The following is an 8,684-nucleotide window of genomic DNA, read 5'->3' on the forward strand; positions in this document are numbered from 1 at the left end:
TATTGAATCTAAAATACAAAAATGCATTGTATTGTGGGAAATGTCTTTTATAGTTTTTCATATTGTAATTTTATGTTGTGAACTGCCCTGAGATCTGTGGATGAAGGACAGTAAAGGTAAAGGTAAAGGGACCCCTGACCATTAGGTCCAGTCATGGACAACTCTGGGGTTGCGGCACTCATCTCACTTTATTGGCCGAGGGAGCCAGCGTACAGCTTCCGGGTCATGTGGCCAGCAGGACTAAGCCGCTTCTGGTGAACCAGAGCAGCGCAAGGAAACGCCGTTTACCTTCCCGCCGGAGCGGGACCTATTTATCTACTTGCACTGGCGTGCTTTTGAACTGCTAGGTTGGCAGGAGCTGGGGAATTCAAACCGCCAACCTTCTGATCGGCAAGCCCTAGGCTCTGTGGTTTAACCCACAGCACCACCAGCGTCCCATATTATGAGGTACTTGAACTAAAATGCCAGTGAATTGTTATGAGGAATTTAACAAAAGAAACTCAAAAGTTGTGGAAATGTGGAGAGGTTTGCCTGGTTCATGCTCCCCAAAAGTGTCGTGGTTGATGGGGAAATGTGAAGAAATGGAAATTGTTTGTGCACAGGTATCAGTTAAGTTCTTATCATTCTAAGATGATATTAAAATCTCTGATATATTTCAAGTCAGGTGGACTGCATCATACAGTTTACAAACATGGTTGTAGCCAGGATTTTTCTTGGGGGTGGGCAGGAATTAGGGGGGCAGAACCAATGTGATTGGTCAGTTAAAGTATTTCTGTTGTTTTACTTAATCGGGGGGGGGGGGGGCTGCCGCCCCCTTAGTTACACTCATGTTTACAAAGATTGTCTTAATCTACAATGATGAAAATCTTCATTATCATTTTCTTTTGAAGACTATAGACAAGTTCTTACGAGAGCAGCACTTCTGCTTATAAATGCTATGCTTAAAAAAAAGATACTGCTTTTTCGCCTCAAGATGGCAAACTTTAGCCAGTCTTGGGAACTCAAGTTAGGATTTTCAAGTGTTTCAGCTCCTTCTCATGTAATTTTGAGAGCCTGGATAGAAAATAGCAGAGGGGCATCTCTTTTCAATGGCTCTTTGTAAATTTAAATTTGCGGTCATTTGCTAAATGAAAACGAGAGCCAAGACTTCTTCATTCCTCATATAGCGCAATGTGTATGTCGTAGATATACTTGATCTATAGAAGTGAACTGGATATTGGCAGGTGGGATGGAGATTGTGAGCAAGTTCTTTCTTCCCTTTGGAAATCAAAACCCATCTCCAACACTGAAAAGCATGAGGGCATTCCTTTGTTCTCCCTCTTAAACATTTAAACTTTTCAAACTACAGGAAATGGTTAGTAACACAGAGACTATTGTGTCAGAATTTAAGTTTTTAAGCGCCTTTGATTCGAAAGCCATTCTGATAAGTGTGCAGATAATTCACTACATCTTCCTTAAAAATGGCTACTGCTGCCTCAACAATACACCACGTGTTCTTGTCGTATTTAGCTGAGTGCGTGGAGCAACATCTATCAATTTTATATTTGTACAGTGTATGTGGTTTTAGGGAGGGGGTAGAACCACCAGTGCGTTTTTCTCCTTCTGGGGTAGTGTGCTGGTCCTGGGGGCTAACCGAGAGGCGAGGTCCAAGTCCAGTCCAAGGTCGAGGGTCCAGTATGGAGGCTGTCCATCAAAGGCGAGGCGGGGTCCAAGACAGGGAGTCAGGTGGGGTCAGGAACTCTGGCAGAAAAGAAGGACAGGATACAGGCAGGAACAGGCTAGCAACAACATTGCTCCCGCAACCTGGGACTTGGGCTGACTGGCTTTTATCTGCCCCAAGGCATAGGGCGGCCCCAGTCCACAGGTGACTCGCCTCTCCTGGTCTGGAGGCGAGCACTCCTCCTGCAGGAACTTAGTTCCCTCCGCCTCTCTGCCCTGAGCCTCTGCAGCTCAGGAGAAGCTGGAGGGTTACCGGACCCACAGGCAACCTCAGCTTCCCCTGACGGGGCTGAGAGTGGAGCACCTGCAGGCAATGGGTCCTCCATCACCTCAGGAGCCAGAGCAGACTCAGCTGGTGCCTGCACCTGAGGATCCAGCACAGGTGAGGACCCTTCAGGCTCAAGCCCCTACCCCGGCTCAGCTGGTTTTGGAGGCAGGGACTCTTGTGCAGGCTGGGATTCCTCAGGTTCAGCCTCTGAGTCGGAATCCCAGGCCATCACAGGTAGTTTGCCCGCCTTTGGTCCCTACCCTGCTCTCAGCTCTCACCTGTGGCTCTTAGTAGGTGTCAGCATGTGACAGCGGCCACACCCTGGAAAATGGCTTCAACTGGCTGGCTCAAACAGGTGAGAGTTTCTGATGGGCCTCTAATCCCCAGTGAGTTTGGGACTTCCTATGATGAGGCTCATAGAATGAGAATCCTCCAGAAAAATAATCCCTCAAAGGCATTGATGGCATTTTACCATTGTACTGTTGAGAGTGTATTAACTTATGGTCTGTGTGTGTGGTTTGGGAGCTGCACAATCAGGGAAAAAACAATGCTGTCCAGTGTTGTAAAGACTGCGGAGAGAATAATTGGGTGCACTCTTCCCACCTTGGATCAAATCTATGCTTCCAGGTGTCATAAGAAAGCTGCAGAGATAGTGCAGGATAGTGCGCACCAAGAAAATGATCTCTTTCAGCTTCTGCCTTCTGGAAGAAGGTACAGGGTTATAAAGATGAGGACTAGCCGCCTGAGAAACAGTTTCTATCCAAATGTGATTTTGGTTTTAAACACAGTGTAAGGTAGTCTCTATGGGAGTATATTGTATTTAATTATGGGGTATCAGAGTTTTTAGGGGGTCAAGCAGCCTGGGATAGCTGGAATAGCAGGCTTGTTGGTTTTTGAATGTCTGATGTAGTTTTTTTTCAATTTTGTTGTTCTGGATGGGACAATGACAATAAAGATTATCGTATCGTATCATATTGTATCAACCTGGGAACATAGCCCATCTTGGACAGGGATGCCCAGCAGGTAGATTGTGAGATGTCCGTGGTAGATCGCTGGACCATCTCCCCACAAAAAGCTCAACAACTTTGACCCCCTAAAGAAAGCTCAACAACTTTGGTAGATCTCAGTCTCTTGAAAGTTGGACATGCCTGATCTAGGAGAAGGAAAGCTCTGACCTTAAAACCTATGCTGCCTGCAGCTATACTCATTCATGAGAAAGGCTTTGGGAGCAAACCTTGAGGAGAAATCTGATGCCTTGTGGGACATCTTCAGGAGAAGAAAAGGCTACCCTACACAAATCCAGACTGGAGTCCCTAAGACAGTGAGATGGCGCCTTTTAGGCCTCCTTCCAGCAACTCCTGCAACCAAGCTGATGCCAAATGTATTGCCCCACTTTCCTTTGGATCACATCAGCAAGGCCAAAAGGGGGTCTTGTCGTCTGGGTAATCCAGGGAAGTTGTTTTGGTGCTGCTAAGCATCAATTCTTCAGCGATCAGCATTCTTTATGGTCCAGCTCTCACTTCCATACATCACTACTGGGAAAACCATAGCTTTAATTATACGGACCTTTGTTGGCAAGATGATGTCTCTGCTTTTTAAGATGCTGTCTAGGTTTGTCATTGCTTTTCTCCCAAGAAGCAGGCGTCTTTTAATTTTGTGACTGCTGTCACCGTCTGCAGTTATCATGGAGCCCAAGAAAGTAAAATCTCTCACTGCTTCCATTTCTTCCCCTTCTATTTGGCAGGAGGTGATGGGACCAGTGGCCATGATCTTCATTTTTTAAATGTTGAGCTTCAAACCATATTTTGCGCTCTCCTCTTTCACCCTCAGTAAAAGGTTCTTTAATTCCTCCTGACTTTCTGCCATCAATGTTGTGTCATCTGCATATCTGAGATTTTCTTCCGGCAATCTTAATTCCGGCTAGGGATTCATCCAGCCCAGCCTTTTGCATGATGAATTCTGCATACGGTGCTGGAGGAGACTCTTGAGAGTCCCATGGACTGCAAGAAGATCAAACCTATCCATTCTTAAGGAAATTAGCCCTGAGTGCTCACTGGAAGGACAGATCGTGAAGCTGAGGCTCCAATACTTTGGCCACCTCAGAAGAGAAGACTCCCTGGAAAAGACCCTGATGTTGGGAAAGATGGAGGGCACAAGGAGAAGGGGACGACAGAGGACGAGATGGTTGGACAGTGTTCTCGAAGCTACCAGCATGAGTTTGACCAGACTGCGGGAAGCAGTAGAAGACAGAAGTGCCTGGCGTGCTCTGGTCCATGGGGTCACGAAGAGTTGGACACAACTAAACGACTAAACAATAACAACAACAACAAAGCAGCCAAAAGAATGTGAGAGGCAGCAGTTATGAGTTACCAATCTCTGCACCCAAGGGAGGTACTGTGATTCTCCAGCAAGCTGACAACACCGCAGGAGGCACACTCCATTGTCTCTCAACGCCAACAACAACGGTAGACTGGTATATATACAGACTCTCCTGCTCCTTGCCGTTCTCGATCCAGGTGCGCAAGAGTTCAAAGACACAGTCCAGTTAGGTAGGAACACTCAAAGAAGGTATGTTCCTGGGTGGTGAAGGACCGAGCTGGGGGAAAGGGCTATGGTTCAGGATGAGGTATAACCTGGGGAAGGCATCAAGGGCCAGAGAGAGAGGGCTGGAGGGCTGTATTCAGCTCCCAGGCCTGAAGTTCTCCCCCTTGATGCTCTGTATATTTAGTACTTGGAAATACAGCAATTAGGGGTTAATATTTTTTAGTGTGCCTTAGTAGAAAATAATTCCTGGTAGGGTCCAGATTTAAATGTGATGAAAATGGGCACAAATCCCTCAGGGCTGTAGCATCTGATGGAACCAATCAGGAGGGTTCTCCAAACATCCATTAATGTTTTATGTATCTTTCACTGCCATTGTCGAGCTATTTCAGCCTTAATGGAAAGAGCAGAAGAGCAAACTGAAGTGCCTCATTCATTCCGTTGATATCACCCTTGCTTTAGATCTTTTAATGATGCGTATCATATTTCTGACCACAGGAAATTTAGATTTTGATGCCAACAGTGCGAAGGAGTCAGCATATTAGATAACTTCAATACTATATTGCAACCCGAAGAACAATGAGCAATCGGAATTAATGACAATAACTGGTTATAACTTTATTTTACAGAAGTCTCTTATTATGTATGGGAATGAATGGAACAGCTTTCCTGTTTTTACTCGCATTCACCTGACTACATCAACTTAGGTGTGTGTTTTCACCCTTTCTATTATTATTATTTTATTATTTCTCCATTCATACTTGAAACATGGAGAGGAAAACATCAGAGAAAAGGAAAAGAACACAGATCATTTTTTTATTATGTAACCTTCCAACTGTTTGACTTCATTCCCAAAGGCACACTCCTCCATTTTGTCGAGAGAGACAAACAACAAAAGCACTATACCCAACTTTAATTGAATTTTCTCTCTCTTCAGTTACAGATAGGGTGCACTGAAGACCTGAGACACAATCACAAATACCCCCATCAATTTGGAAGTTGAATGTCTTTTGCCGCTAACTGTTCTGATACACATTATGAACAATTCCATTTTGCTGCTGGGATAGATTATTTGAAGAATTCACTCTTTACATTCTCCTGCCCCCATTCTGTTGCCTGTGTTCTGCATTATCCTGTTCTTTGTGACAAAGTATTCTTTTAAAAAACACACACACCACAGAAACAAATCATAGTTAATTTTATTTTTTCTTTCTTTATGCATGAGAATTAATTCCATGCCTACAACATGTTGAGAGAAACATTTCAAATTAAACCCAAGACATCCTCGTACATAATTTAATTTAAACAACCCATTGTTATTCTGTTTTATTTAAGTCTATCATTTGGAAACTGCTTTCTAAGAAAATGATTGAAGCCTGCAGGGAACTCTTGCCCTTTGGCCTAAAAAATCTCGCCCTGCCTCCATTTCAGATATGTTTGGACAAGCTGCAGTTTCTTTGTGAGAAGGGCAAGATACTCTACACATGCTCAGAACCACTCTAGCCTTTTTCATAGGGCAGAATGTCCTGCTTTCTGCTGTCCATACCCATTCACGAGGTGCGGCACTGTGGTCTAAACAACTGAGCCTCTTGGGCTGGCCGATCAGAAGGTCCCAAGAATGGCTCTGTTCTCATTTGCAAGTGATCGAGGGTGTGTAATAGAAGCCTCATTCACATATTGATTGATCTAAGTAATAATAATAATAACTATTATTATTATTATTATTATTATTATTATTATTATTATTATATTTATTTATACCCCACCCATCTGGCTGGGCTTCTCCAGCCACTCTGGGCGGCTTCCAACAAAATATTAAAATACAGTAATGCATCAAACATGAAAAGCTTCCCTAAACAGGGCTGCCTTCAGATGTCTTCTAAAAGTCTGGTAGTTGTTTTTCTCTTTGACATCTGGTGGGAAGGCGTTCCACAGGGCGGGTGCCACTACCGAGAAGGCCCTCTGCCTGGTTCCCTGTAACTTGGCTTCTCGCAGTGAGGGAACCACCAGAAGGCCGTCGGCGCTGGACCTTAGTGTCCGGGTAGAACGATGGGGGTGGAGACACTCCTTCAGGTATACAGGACCAAGGCCATTTAGGGCTTTAAAGGTCAGCACCAACACTTTGAATTGTGCTCGGAAACGTACTGGGAGCCAATGTAGGTCTTTCAAGACCAGTGTTATGTGGTCTCAGCAGCCACTCCCAGTCACCAGTCTAGCTGCCACATTCTGGATGAGTTGTAAGTAGAAAGGTAAAGGACCCCTGGACAGTTAAGTCCAGTCAAATTTGGCTATGGGGTGCGGCACTCATCTTGCTTCAGGCCAAGGGAGCTGGCGTTTGTCTGCAGACAGCTTTCCGGGTCATGTGACCAGCATGACTTAACCGCTTCTGGCGCAACAGGACACCGAGACAGAAGCCAGAGCACATGGAAACGCCGTTTGCCTTCCTGCCACAGCAATACCTATTTATCTGCTCGCTTTCAAACTGCTAGGTTGGCAGGAGCTGGGACAAAGCAACAGGAGCTCACCCTGCTGTGCAAATTCGAACTGCCGACGTTACGAACAGCAAGCCTGAGAGGCTCAGTGGTTTAGACCACAGTGCCACCCATGTCTCTGTTTCCAGCCTTAAATATGTCACCTAAAACATTCAAAGACTCAGTTTGCTATGTTTTATAAGCATTTCCTCTGTTTCACATTTGCATCCAAAGATTCAAAATATTTCTCCTAGGTTGCTTAACTATGAAACTAGAAGCTGTTGGCAGAAGTGGCTGGAAAAGTTTTCTGATGTTAAAGTCATTAGGACTAGTGAGCCATCAATTCAGTATTGCTCTAGCAAAGAGAGGAAGAGAAATGAACTGCATTTTCATCATTTTCTAGCCCGGCGACATTTCAAGCTGAATCACAGCACAGTCTTGTTGGTCCCACAAAATAAAAACAAGAGCAATGAGAGGAGGAATGCAAATTATTTCTATGTGGATAACTGCAACCAAGCAGAGACTTGGATGTCACAGAAACTGAACGAAAGCTCCATTGCATGTTACTTACAAGGAATTGGAAAACCTTGAATCTACACTTTAAAAATAATTATTGCCGAGAGTCGGTGGAAGAAGAGTGGAAGAAATTTAAAGTCTACTTACAGAAATATTGTAAAATTAAGGAATGTTAGAAAGATGTTGGAATTAAACTATGTGGTTTTAGCAGAAAAGATATAAAGGATTAAGTAAAGAGGAATTGATAACAGGTGAAAATGTAAAGTTACAATATATTAAGATAAAATATTAAGATAAAAGCAAAAAGGGTAAGGATTTGCTGAAAGAACTACTGAACTAGAATACAAAAAAGGAAGGTGAGAGGAGGTCAGGGAAATAAGTAAATGAAAGATAAGAGATGATTTGTTTTTAAGACTGATTTGTTTTTAACTTTTTATTTTTCTGTATTTTGTATTTTTTGTCCTTTTTCTTATTTTTTTCTTTTCTTTTTTTCTATTTTTGTAATTTCTTTGAAATTTTAATAAATATTATTCAATAAATAAATAAATAAAAATAATTATTGCCGGTTGTATAATCCGTAAATAATAGCATTGGTATTCAAACTCCAGGTCTGATCTACCAAGGTTTCTTCATCCCTTCATCACTTGTTCTAATGTACTCCAGGAAATCGTAAGTGCTACTGGTCAGCCAGGAATGTTAATGCCAGATGGGTGAGGGAATATGAACTGCTTTAGAGAATTCCAACAGCAGGATTATTTGGAAATAATTTTCCTCAGTGGTTTTCCTTCGATTGTTCCCATCAAGGATGCCAGTTTCTCCACTAAAATTTTGACAGTTAACTTGGCACAAGAGACTCCACAAGCTTTCAGGACTAGGCTGACTGTTCCACAAACAAGGCCAGGGGAAAGGGGAAAACTAACCAAATTCATGAAATTCCTTTTTCTCTGCCACCCCAATTGCGCTTTTACTTTGTTTCTCATTTCCTTTCGGACCAGCTGGTGCTTCACCTACCAATGCAAAGTTTGTAGGACTGAGGCAGGAGTGCCAGCTTGGCCCTGCGACCATGTGGGTGCCATGCAGCATGAATGGCCCTGGCCCCAAAATTTGTGGGTGCCCGGACCCCTCATGGGGAATTTTGTGGGTGCTCGGGCAACCAGGGCCTCAGGGAG

Source organism: Podarcis melisellensis, assembly GCF_964234715.1.
Source record: "Podarcis melisellensis genome assembly, chromosome: 5".
NCBI classification, from domain to species: Eukaryota; Metazoa; Chordata; class Lepidosauria; order Squamata; family Lacertidae; genus Podarcis; species Podarcis melisellensis.